The sequence below is a fragment of the Lasioglossum baleicum genome, chromosome 3, assembly GCF_051020765.1.
Source record: "Lasioglossum baleicum chromosome 3, iyLasBale1, whole genome shotgun sequence".
In the NCBI taxonomy this organism is placed as follows: Eukaryota; Metazoa; Arthropoda; class Insecta; order Hymenoptera; family Halictidae; genus Lasioglossum; species Lasioglossum baleicum.
In genome coordinates, this window is record NC_134931.1 from 2,068,599 (window position 1) to 2,082,046 (window position 13,448).

The 13,448-nt window shown below is 45.8% G+C and overlaps 1 protein-coding gene across 2 annotated transcripts in view; it reads right to left on the reverse strand.

Moving 5' to 3' along the window:
* Nucleotides 1-13,448, reverse strand: part of Jing (AE binding protein 2 jing) — a 179,334-nt gene that overhangs the window by 163,641 nt on the left and 2,245 nt on the right. The window lies entirely within an intron of this gene.

The window sequence follows — 13,448 nt, forward strand, 5'->3', positions numbered from 1 at the left end:
CGCAACAGCCGAGCAGGTCCGTGACCGATGGAATCGCGCGCCTCGGATTGCATTTTCGAGCCGCAGAATGCACTCGCGAGCGAGCACGGAATGCAACTTGAAGAGAGTGAAAGCCCGAAAGGCCTAGAACACTTCTGCCGTCTCGGCGAGCGCAAAAACATAGTTCGCTTGCGAAACCGCTGCGAACCGTTGCGAAACGCGAACCTAGGCCTAGGTTGCAGTCTGTGCTGCAACGGACACAGAAGTGCACTCGCGATGCACCGAAATATCTTAGAAAACCGAGCGTTTCGGACTCGTCGGGAATTTAGGAAACTCGGGGACAATGCATTTTGGAGTTGATCGAGGATTGCGAGACTAGTGCAGTGGCTGGCGATGCAGTATCGATCGCGTGACGCGCGGTCGACCGAGGCTATTTCGATATTTCGGGGATCCTTGGCTCTCACGGCTCGCCGGCGCATTATGCACGAGTGCATCAGCTGTTGTTGCGGAACACCGGAAGACTGCTGGACACAGGATGCTGTTCGAGGAAGTGAAACTTTCCGATGAAAACGGTGCATAATGTCCCAGAAAATTTAGAACGCAATCAGGCGTCGCATTCGGCATGCGTCTCGTGCATTTCATGCATTCGCGGCAGGAACAAGTAGTCCCTGCTCCCAAAAAGATGTCGAGAGACATGCAAAATATCAGAAAAATGGTTGAAAGAAGAACCATAGTTCAGACAATTTTGATCTTGCACAGAGATCCCAATGTTATTCTTAACCCTTCGAAAATTAAACATTTCTTCCGATCTAGAGTAATTCCATTCCAGAAATTGATATAATACCTCATACAATACTTAAATCTGTAGCAATTGATTAGATAGCAACACATTTAACAATCTAAATAATATTTAGAATATTGGTACAGCAATTCTTACTGGTGACCCGAGTGCTAAGGGTTAATTTTACAGCTGGTCGGACTGTTTCGCAAGTAACTTTGCAGGGAATAAACTGCCTAATAGATTCTTGCACTTAGGTTTATTTTAGTGGTTACGAGGCCGAGGATAACAAACATCGCATGCGGAATTAACCCGGCGGCCATGTTGAAACCGGTGGAATGACATTATGTAGTCTCTAAAAGTAGGTTGCTTTTTACTGCTCATAAATAACTCATTGTTTCTCTGACACCTCGCGCTTACATGCGTCGACAATAAACCCGCTTAATGGGTAAAACTCTCGTTGCCGTTCGTGCGAGACCCGAAAGGCGAAGCAAAATGTGGCCGATACACGATGTTATAAGCTAGTCCTAATTAACCCTGGTGTCACGTTCGGGAAACAGTAAAACTGTTGCCACTCGCATCGAATCGAGAGTTTAAAGCACATTTCTTTTCATCGGGGAAAAGCGTCGCTTCAACGCTGAACACCCAAGCTGCCTGTAGATAACGTTGCTACTTGTGAAAACGGCGAATTCTTTGAAATAAAAGGAAATAATTATACTTGTTGTTCAATTTAAGAGGACATGAAAGCATTGCTGGCAATGCTGGCGCTTACAACATATAATGTACTAACAAAATAATGAAAGTAACTTTGATCAACAAGAACAGCTTTCGTCGCGACTTTAAATGTTCCGACCTATTGTGCGCCCACAACGTAATTAATCACTGCCCACGTGAGCGAGTATGTTCGCGAGATAGGGGGTGTCTTTCGTCGCGACCGTCCGAGTTTCGACGCTGGATCTCTTCTGGATCGCCGTCGGTGGTCGTAGATCTTCTGTTGCTCGCAACGAAGCACGTTAACGGCGCGTGAAATCGCCTGGGCTCCCAATCGTTCCCAGAGATCGGAGGTAACCGATTCCCGAGAAATTTGATCCGGGAACTGGCGGATCCTCGTGCACCTCGTCCTCTATAATTACTAGACGGACGTTTATATTGCGGATTTGATGCATTTATGACAAAAATGGGTAAGCGCAATTTGAAGCAGTGGACACATTAAAAAGATTTAAAGACATCAGCGTATCGGCTTCAACTTAATCAGATAATCCAAAGAAGAAAGACAATTTTATTTCGCTCGTGTCATGCAATCACAATGCAAACATTTTTTATTTTCCGTAAAGATCCGCAGTATACTTATGAAAATTCTCTCATTAAAAATAGGATTTTACTTAATTCCACTTTCTCAAAACTTGTCTATAAAAAGTGAAAATTGCGTAAACATCCGCAGTCTAATATAATTACCTACGTGTTCGACCAGCCCACGAAACGCAGACAATCGGTGCCGATCAGTTCCCTGCGAAGGTGAGCTACGAAACAAACTCTGGTAGCCAACTTATTAGTACATAATCAGAATTGTCATGGGAGAATTTTTAACAGAACGTGCCAATTATGGATATCATCGACTGGTTCGAAGTCGGGAGAAATATTGTAGAATCTCCGACGCGAATTTGTGACGGGATTCTCATTTTGATAGGGTATTAACGGTGAAGCGGGTTCGAGGAACGTCGTCGTTGCGAAAGAAATCTGGAGTCAGGAGGTCAAGACTCGCGGCTGAGCTTCGCAGAAGTTTTCGAGAATTCGCTGGAGAGGAGGGACGTTGTTCGAGCGTTCGTGCTCGTTTCTCGAGGAATCTAACGCTCGCTGTAAAACGCCAGCTCGTCGCGTTTTCATCGGTGTGGAAACGTTGTAAAGTATCCGCGAAACGGCCGCCGGAGGAAAGGTTAATCGAATACAGCCACGGTGGAGCTTCCGGGAAGGGAGTACAGGTTCGAGAGTCCACATTTGGATAAAATCTGAAAACGTTCGACGAGGCTCGTAACGAGCGAGGGAAATAGCAAGTAATCTAAATCTGAATATATCTAAAAATTCCGAGATGTTCTACTAATAGATAGAACGGATGTGTAAATATTCAACGAATACATCTAAAAACCACAAGGTTTTCAATCGTAGAAACACGCCAGGTTTCCTCGCGGATCGGAGCCGCGGGTACACCGGTAATGCAGCGATGCACGGAGGCGGGTAGCCGGTTGTTGGATCAATACCCGGCAAGCTGGCGGCCCTTTTCGTGGCCTGGCCTCGCCTGGCCCTCTCTCGATTCGAGCAACAAGTTCTCCGGGCTCTCCGGTTCTAACGGGTGTCACTCGACACAACCGATCCCTCTCTCGCATCTCTCTCTGAAACCGGAGGATCACACCCCACCGGTCCAATTAACATGTCCCGTCCACCCTCCGACGACAGATCTTTTGTCCCCGTCTAATTAGAAGGACCGCGGACTCATTGAAATTAACCGCTACTTGTCGCGCGCTCGTCCGAGGTCCGGCCGACATCATCGACGCTTATAGTCGACTCCTATCGGCCTACGATGACGAAGAACTCAGCATCACTGACAAATTCGTCATTTCTTAGGAGGCGGTACACTTGAAGCGGGGAGACTTGTTTCCGGGATTGCAAGGGTACGGGATGCGCCTTCTCATTTCTTCATAATCCAAACATTGGGTTTATCAGCAGTCAAAAGCGCTAGATAAAAGATCAATCTAGGCGACAGTGGCCCTTAGAAGTCATATTTTCTCGTTTACGAGGCGTAATTTGCATTATTCGGCAGCATGTAGCGGCCGCAGCTTTATGCTTCCGAATAATGCAAATTATGCCACGTAAACGTAAAAATAGAAAATTTCGGGGCGACTGCGGCCTAGATTGATGTGTTATCTAGCGCTTCTGATTACTGAAAACTCCCATATTTGAAACGAGAGTCTACCAACTTAACACTGCAACTGACAAGTCGATTTGCCGCTGCGTTATTTTTCGAGGAGCCAACACTCTTCAAAGAACCGAACAGCATCATCGAAATTTTAATCGCAGCGATCACAGCTAGATTACGGTGTACTTAACACTTCTAGACGAGCCGATATTCTCCGGAGTGCCGAGCGACACCGCCGAAATTTTAATAGCGGCGAACACCGCCACGTTACCGTATACTTAACACTTTCTCGAGGCGCGAACGGTTTCCAAAGAACCAAACGACGCCGTTAAAATTTTCTTGCATCGACCACAGCCGGATTACCGTGTGGCCGACACTTTTTCGAGATCCGACTCGAACGCCACTTATAAATCGAGGGTTATAAACGGCGAGATTCCTTCTCGCCGAGCAACGACCACGTGTCCTCGGCTGGTTGATAGTTTTTTTCCCGGAATCTCGACATCGATATCCCGTGGTTGCGTCGGTGGAACATTAAATTAACAGCTCCATAAATCGGCAAGTTTGCGCTAGGCGGCAGAAAGGCGCAAAAGACCGCTGGGCCCGCTTGCTATTTGTCAATACGCGCGTAAAAAGGACAGGACTGTCTCTCTCTCTCTTTCTCTTTGGTTGCAACGTTTAGCAACCCTCGCCGTTACGACCGGGAAACGGTGTAATGCATCTAAGGCGGCGAGTACGATGCAATTTATATTAATACAAGCGCACACTACTCGGGCATGATCGCGCGCGGCAGTCGAGCCCTGAGCTTTCTAACTGCGGTTGCGACATCGTTCGCGCGGCACAACGTTTTTGCGCGCTCATGGCAACGCTCATGGGAATCAGCTCCGAACACCAACATTGCCTCCGCCTCCGCGTCCACCTTCTCGTTAACCGGCACACTTTATGCCGAGCGCACAATGCGAAACCGTTTTTTTTTTCTAGTTCGATATACGCCCACGCGACAGATACCGAGCCAATCCGCGGAGAGAACTGCACGCAACTTTTTCGCGAATGCTATCGAACGACTATATCGCTGCCCGGGAACCTGATCGCGCCGATTATACGTACCCGTTCCGAACAGATCGCGATTGCCGCGATAATCGCCCGATTCATAGTTCGAACAAGCGAGTTGAATGGCCGCGCGAATTTTGTGTTTCGTTTATTTCGGTGGTATGTAGTAAATTCATGTGCAATGCTATTCATTTTATTATAATCATTCGTAAGCAATACAATGATGACTATGTACGAGCGGTATTGTTCGAGACATTTTCGAGGAGCGACAGTCAAGGGTTAAAGAACAAACGCGTTGCCTACGCACGCTGTGAAGCATAGTTATTGAAACCTGCCGGCTTTCACCTTTCCCGAGGCCAGGAAAAGTTCTAATCCGATGAACGAATCGTGTTCGATTATGCACCTTGACTCTCTATTGTTTCTGGAATAAGGAACAATTGAGTGTAGTCGTCGGGAGGCCATTGTGGCCACAGATTCATACAGACTTTCGGAAAATCAAATCAACTAAATCGAGGACCTTTCTGCAAAATAATATGTTCTGCGTCAATTGTGGGAAGCAGGAGTTGGATAAAGATTGATTTCGGTCCACAATGATTTCGAGGATGAATTAGGTGAGAATAAATTAGAAGGAGGCGAATATAGATTGCGGAAGGAAGAGCCAGTACGGATTTTCGAAACGATCTTGCCGATTTGATTGGTGTTTCAGCGTGTTGTAACTGTTCACGCAACGTCGTCCTTCAGGTACAGAATCGAGTAGCAGATGAACGTTGCGAGTTACATCATAATTATCCGGGGCCGTGGAAGAAGGCGAAAGAAGCGGTCATGAACGCATGACTCCGTGGTTCAAGGTGTGTCGAGGATATTCGGCGCGAGGCTCGTAAACCGGCCGAAACCGGTAACCTTTACCTTCGCCTCGGTTTGTGCCGGCTGTTCCGCTCGTTTCATTCACGAATTTCACTTTCACGGCCACGGCCACGACCACGCGAATCGCGTCGAGCCGAATCGAGAGGCGAGCCGAGAGAGAATCGCGATCGCCCCCGCTATGTCCCGAGGAGCACCGGGCTCCGTTCGACCAGGAAAAAATAAACCGTAAGGCCAAGGAAAGACACGGACGCGAGAGAAAGAGAATCGAACCTTCGCCTCTCTCGATACTGATCCGAGCTGTGGTAGTGACTCGATTAAGTCTGTCGAGAAGAAACTTGTATCGTGGAAAGGACTGTCCTGTGGACCACTGCTCCGGCTCCGTTAGAGTTCGGAGCCACGAAGCCACGCCCACTTTGAACACGCTACAAGCAGAGGAGAGTAACACATGCTCCGATTAAGCAACATAAACACGTAGGAGATTGTAAGATGCTGTAAGCTGAACAAGAGCAAAGGCTACGCTACAAAGCACCGTTCAGGCTCCGTTAGAGTTCGGAGCAGAGCAGCCACGCCCACTTAGGACACGCTACACGCAGAGGAGAGCAACACAGGCTCCGATTAAGCAATATAAACACGTAGGAGATTGTAAGATGCTCTAAGCTGAACAAGAGGAAAGACTACGCTATAAAGCACTGTTCTGGCTTCGTTAGAGTTCGGAGCAGAGAAGCCACGCCCACTTACAGACCTCTACAATGGAGTGAGCACGATCCACTGGTGTATATCTAAAATAAACGAACGTATTACTGAAACCTAGTACCATGCTCTATCACAGAAGCCTTGGAGAACTGGAATAACGTCCGAGGGAACCCGGTTGACCGGCAAACGCTACTCTCGCCGCAATGAGCGTAAAAGGTTTCGTCGACGCCGGTCCAATAATAGAAGTGACTTAATTGCAGGCGTTCGCTCGCTGCAATCGAAGTATAGTCGTGGCAGCTTATCAACCGCGACATCTGATCGGTCGTTTCGCGGTCTTCCTCGTGGCTTCTCGGTGTTTAGGCATCGATCGCGTGCCAGGTGTGCTCCTCCGCTATTTGCTCTCAGGGGCATACAACAATCTCCTGTGTACTTTCGATTTTAACCCTCTGATTGCCTCTTCAAAATTGAATTTGTCGGAAAATTGTGAAATCATCGTAGACTCCTACGTTCTTGGATAATTGTCAATTAAACGTGCATGTATCGAAACTACGAAGACTGAACGTTGCAGAACACTTTTGTAGATTAACGTAAATGGTAGGGGAACTGTTAAAAGTCTCCGCACTGCGTATTCAGCCTGGTACGGAGATAACAGGCGTCTCCTTCTCTCGAAAAAACCTATCTGCGCTCTCCGAATCGAGTAGAATTCGATTCTCTCGTTCTCTCGTTATCTCGGACGCATTCGAGCCGCGATAACACGCCTCCGAACGGTCCACGGCCCACAGAAAACGAAGTGAACCGTACCAGAGAGGCCTGGCTGCGATTACAACACGAAAAACAGGCCGGGCTCGGCCGCAGCGGGAGTCGATTCCCCGATGCAGCCATGAAAATATTACCAGAAGGCCTGCGCCAGAAGGGCCGAACACGCGAACCTTGCAGCGTGCGCTGCGTTTCGAGTGCCTTGTAAATTACACGAGCGCCGCTCTCGTGCTTCCTCGCCGATCGAGACCGAAACAATTCCTGGACCGCGGTGTTTCAATTTCGGGATCGTGCTGCGGGGATTCAATTCCCACTTCAAATAGTCGGCTACACGCAAAACTAGTTTTTGCAATTCAATGCTGACTATTTTCCGTTGCAAATGGAAGAGTGAAAGTTCTAAGAGATTGAATTCGCGCGAACGGAGACCCGATTTCGCCCGTGAAACATGAAAAAGACTTGCGTAAACAAGGTTGCAGCAAAAAGAAACGACGAAGGATTGAGAATCGAGCAACGCGCGACTGACCTTCTTTATCGCAATCTTCCCGCGAGCGACTTTAATCCTTTACGAGCAAAAACGCAGATCGAAACGAGAAAAAAAATGCGGCACTACTTGCCGCGGAACGATACGGCATTAATCACTCTCGCAGACGTTGAATAATCAGCTGATTCCGACGCGGCACGCACTCGCTCACGTCGGGGACAGTTATAATTATTCAGCGAGTCGCTGTTGTTCGTGTGTCAACCGCGAGGAACAATGAAAGCGGATATAGCATCGGGAAAATAGATCGACAGATAAAGAAAGAGGAAAACCGCGAGAGCTTGTTCAATCCCTATCTGCGATCGATGTATCCGCGTGCTGTTACGTTATAGAAATGCATAGCTCGATAAACAGCTCGGGAAACACGTGTCGCTGGCTTATTGCCCGGTAATCGCATAATCATTATCTAACGAGAGCAAAACGCTCGCTGTCTCTCGCGCGAACACAGCTTCCCCGACGAGGAATTGGTTTTTTTAACTTTTATTTGCTCGCATATAGCACTGAAAATCTGGAAACTTTAAATTTAGTACTTCGAGCATAAACAAACAAATATCTATTTTGCATTAAAGTGGTAATTTGATTAAATACAAATTTATTTATGTTGCAGTCATTGGTGTACAACTTTTTCAAAACTGGACCCAAGAGATTATGTTTTTATGAGACGTTAGAATGATTAGTTTACTAGCTTACGTGTAAATAATTTGTTTTTTAATTTTTATTGGTCGCAATTGCGAAGGAAAAATTAAAGGTCACGATTTTTTATTTTCCTAGGCGAATTATAAGAGAGTGGGATCATGTAAAATCTTATTCTCTTCAGTGGCAGTCCTGAAATAAATAAAAATTCTACCAAAAATTCTCTGGAATTTTATACTCTAATATTTGTAATAATATTGCAGAGGAATATTACATGGAAACGTAGCACTCTAATGACTGGAACGAGTTTCGTATTCTCAGAAAATCGAGCATCGATTAGAATAATCGTGCCGAAGGTTTTGCACTGACTTAATAAATATTAATAAAAGGACTCGCGCGGCCGAGGAGCTGCACTTGTTAATAAAGCGATTGACAAAACACCAAGGCGCATAAAGAGACGGCGAAGGGAGCGTGGTCGACTAAAAAGGGAGAAAGAGGAAGAAAGCAATGAAATCGCGGGACATTCGAGACGCACAGAAGAAAAGGAACAAGTCCGGTTTCGAACGACGACTGCAAGTGTTGCGGGGCCGGGTCCAGGTCCCCTCGAGCTCGATCTAATTACATTTCGATATAAATCGTGCCGGGGGACCGGTACCCCTGCCCACTTCCTGTTCGCGAGCACGCAAGCCACGATGGAGGGGGGCAGCTAGACAAAATACAGAAAGCTCGGAACGCCTTCGGGATGGCAGGTGGCGAACGGAAGTTAGGTGACCGGTTCGGCGAACGTTTACCGGTCGTCGAGAAGCGCGGTAGAGGACCATAATGCGGTTAGCGGGTGACGTTCCTCCTAGGAAACGGCCTGGGTTTAGCGTACCACAGAGGAGAACCGTTAGGGTACTAAACTTTTATTGCGAACCTCCTTTGCATCGGGCCTGACCGCGTTCGTCCACGGGAAAAGTTGGAAAGGTGCGAGCATTACAACCTGACACGCTCACCTGTTCGATTCAGAAGACTACAAAACCTCCTTTCCTACAGCGCCAAATGAAACATTCTTGGATTTCGAACAACAAACTGAACAGAGTTGTTCCAGCGGAGGTACAAACAAATGTTCAGTGTGAAATATACATTTCTTAATAGCATACGACATTTCCTTCCAGAGTCCTGTCTGATCAGGTACAACCTGACAGTTTCACCTGTTCGATCCAAAAGACTACAAGACCTTCTTTTCTGCAGCGTCAAATGAAACGTTCTTGGATTTCGAACAACAGAGTTACTCCAGCGGAGCTACAGAAAAATATTCACTGTAAAAAATTCATTTCTTAACCCTAGCAATCCTTGAGGCCACAGGTTGGAAAGATTGAAATATGGACTATTTTTCTTGGGTGAAAAATTCTGAAAAAATTATTCATTGTCGTTTATACACTATAGTTTAATATCCAGAAGGTTCTACTACTAAAGAAAAGAAATTACAGTGAATAAAAAAGAAAAACACTGACGCGAGCAGACCCAAACGCTCCTTTTATCTCCAAAAATTAACAATTAATCCCAGAACTAAGGATCAAATATGATAATATATCGGAACCCAAACAAAAATGATATAAATGTAAAAATTATGTATGCAAAAAGCATTCTATAAATGTTGTATCCTGTTCGTCGAGTTGAATCGAGTTCAGAGTACAAGTATTGATGTATACATTATCTATTGTGTACATATATGTACATCTAAGTACAATATAGAATGTTCATAAAGTATCACACGCTTAAATATTACCAACCTTTTGTTTTAAATAATTTTTTCTTAGGAGAAATGAGTAAAGAAGAGTATGAGCATGAGGAGCCTCCCCGTTGAGAGTCCGCGTGAAGGATCGGGGAGCTTAGGAGTGCTAGGGTTAATAGCATACGACAATTCTTTGGAGAGTCTTGCCTGATTAGGTGGTCCTAATATCGTCACGATCTTTCCGAGCGAGCGTAACGGGGCGATAATCGTTCGCATGATTGCTTCCACGGTCGACTGATCAACGACTAACGACCAGCGCGCCCGGTTACGTAGGAAAAACCCGAAGAAAAATCACGGCGAGCAAGAGAAATCGATAAGAAACCTGGATTCACGGTCGCAAGGATCGCGGCTCGGACTGCGGGATCTCTCGTTGCTACCGTGAATGTAAACGAAACTAATCCGTAACGAAGCGTATCAACTCCCGAGGTCGACTCGTCGACACGCTGAACTTTCGAGATATCGCTCGCTATCGTACGAAGAACATCCCAAGCGACGAGGCTAAACATCCGATGTTTGCTCGAGATCTTACCTTCTTTGTGGTTAGGCCGTCGAGCCTCGTTAACAAATCACGCCGGCGATCTCGTTCGTAGATCGTCGCTGGCTTTGCCAACAGAATTGATCAGAATTTTCTAAAAACAATTTTAATCCGTGTTTCTATAAATGTTTGTGCTGGATATTATTTAGTGGAGGTGGAAGTTAAAGCCGTGCTAGATAATTAGTAGGATCTTTATGCATTTATGGCTTTTAAAAATTTTCAAAAAATGCTGGAGTATAAAATTCCACAGAGTCGAATACGATTTTTATTTACTTCAGATCTATAAAGGCTACTACCACCGAAAATAAGATTTCATTTGTTCCCACTTTCTTGAAACTTGCCTGCAAACATTAGAAATTGCATAAACATCCGCAGTCTAATAATTAGTACATGATGAGGTGTTATGGTAAATGAGAAGGTATAAAATGTTGTGGTAACAATAACTTATGTTTAAGCTAGGAACTGCAGAACATTCTAGCTCACGCGAGAACTGGCTGAAGACTAGAACGGAAAGATGCTTTTTAAGGGATGTGAAAATTGTGGTGGAGGTGGTAAAGAATAGTAGGAGAAAATTCTGGGCGAGTTGTAGCAGTGGTCCAACGGGTTCAATAAGTTGAAAGCAATTTACCAAATATGTTCAAGATGTTGTTTTCCCTTTCAACTATTCAATTATTCTTCATTTTAAATGCTGGTTCATTAAAGGTGTTCGAAGTCTTTGGAATACAGTGTCGAATTCTGAAGACACTTTGAAATTTGTTGTCGATAACGTCTGGGGAAACCTCGCACCGCCGCGTTAAGTAGAAACGGCAAGCAGTAAACAGGCGCGTTAGCGGACTTCGGTTTAGCGGGCCGTGTGTACACAGAGAATATTCAAAGTCGCTCGAGGCAAGTTCAATAACATAACAGCTCTAACGTGTCTCCCGCGCCCTTCGCGGCACATTTTAATGTGATCGACGCGAGTGTCTACACCTGTTGTACTGTTTTCAAGAAAATCGGCATCCGCCAGTCTGTTGTCACGCGCGCAGTACTGTTTGGAGCAAGTACAAAAGGCGAGCCATGCGCGGACAGGTTGCCAAGTTCTAGAACACGATTTCCGAAACGTGCGAGGAATCTTTTTCCATTAGACTGTGTTGATCGTGAGTGAGGAAGATCGACGAAGAGGACTTTCTATTTACTTAGTACGCTGATTAGATCTAGACTCGTTACTAACTTCCTACCGGAGACATACACTTCATTGCTGCCGTCGCACATCGACAACAACTAAGTATAAATTTAGATGATGTTAGCGCGAACGTGGAACTATTAGTAATTTGTATTTCGCGCTATAACTCACACGTGTTTATGTTTGCTCGTTACCTGAGCTCGCTGTTTTTAAATATATGTATTTGTTAAACTATCTCTGCAATGTTCCCCTTCTCTCTGTATTGTTCTCGGTCAAGTTAGTCTCGTTCTCAACGTCTAAATAAACCGTTCTATCGTCGAGCTATCGGTGTGCTTTCTTTTACGTTAACCTCGGGGAATAAACTAAAAATTAACCACAATCTATCTCTACAGATGAGCTGGAGAATATGTTTAGCAAATTCTGTACGCAACTTTTCGCGACGAGTTCGAAGCGACGTTGTAGCGCGAGGGGTTTAGAGTAATAGACTGTAAATAAAAGGCTGCAGAGAAGGTTCGAGGAACGAATGCTGGGTCTAGCGTGATAAGTTCGCGTAGGGCGAGGGCCAGACGGAGGGAACGAGGAGGGAAGACGAGAGAGAGAGAGAGAGAGAGAGAGAGAGAGAGAGAGAGAGAGAGAGAGAGAGAGAGAGAGAGAGAGAGGAAGAACGAGGGTCACGTGAAAGAGGAGGCGAAGCGAGACAGAGGGAGAGGACAGAGTGCAAGAGAGAAAAGAGAAAGAGAGAGAAAGGGAGAGGGGACTGAAGGGAAACGAAGCGAGTTGGCAGCATCTACGAACCTATAAACACGCCGCGCACACAGATCGAACGCAGCCACGGTTGCCGGTCTCGTAACCGCGGTACAACGACCCCTGGCCTGCGTCGAACGCGCCTTCCTCCGCGCTAATTACGATGCTCCGTCGCGTGTCTCGCTCGACTCGAAAAATCCCATGGCTCCTCCCCTCGGTTTCCCAAAATCCTGAATCGTACCAATCAGTTTCGTCCAGGTCCCGTTCGACACAGGTGGCTCCTCCCGACGAGGCCGGCCGAAATGCATCGGCGAAAAACCGAACTCGCCGGAATAAAAGGCTCCGTCATTTCTCAAAAACAACTAGAACAGTTCCATTGAAATACTATTTTTTTATTATTATTAAAATCGAGTTAAAAATGTAGAATCAGGTTTCCGTTTTCGAGAAAATCGGACTCGAAAGTGCGTCGAACGCGCATGCATTAGTACACGCGAGAAGTGAAAACGGTGAGTCATGATCAGACGGACTGTTCGTCTAGCACGTGTCTCTCGCGCGTTTTCGAATTCCATTTGTTCGGTAGCGAAACGGCTCTTGTAAACAGAACTTGTATATTTTAGGCTCGTAGAAAGGAAGAGTGAACAATCGATGATTCTCTATCTCTTTCTTTCCATGTCGTTATGACAGAAACTTTCTATAATGGATTATCGCCGACTATAGCGTAAGTGTTCTGATATATGTACTAGACATAATGCACACTGTAATAAACAAGGTTCCAACACCTATTACGTCGCTTCTCACACCAGCTTCTTAAACTCGACCCAATTGTCCAAGCTATTGTTCTCCGTACTCGTGGGGGTCAAGGCTGGTGCGCCAAAAATTGAAATATTCAATCCCTGCATGTTACTCCTACAGTCTAACCTTTATATTTAGAGTACTGTCATCAGACTGCGAATTTAATGCATTCATTGTTATGAATGAAAATGGTTTGGGACAATTTAAAGGCGACAAAGTGAAATGACTAAAAAACAACG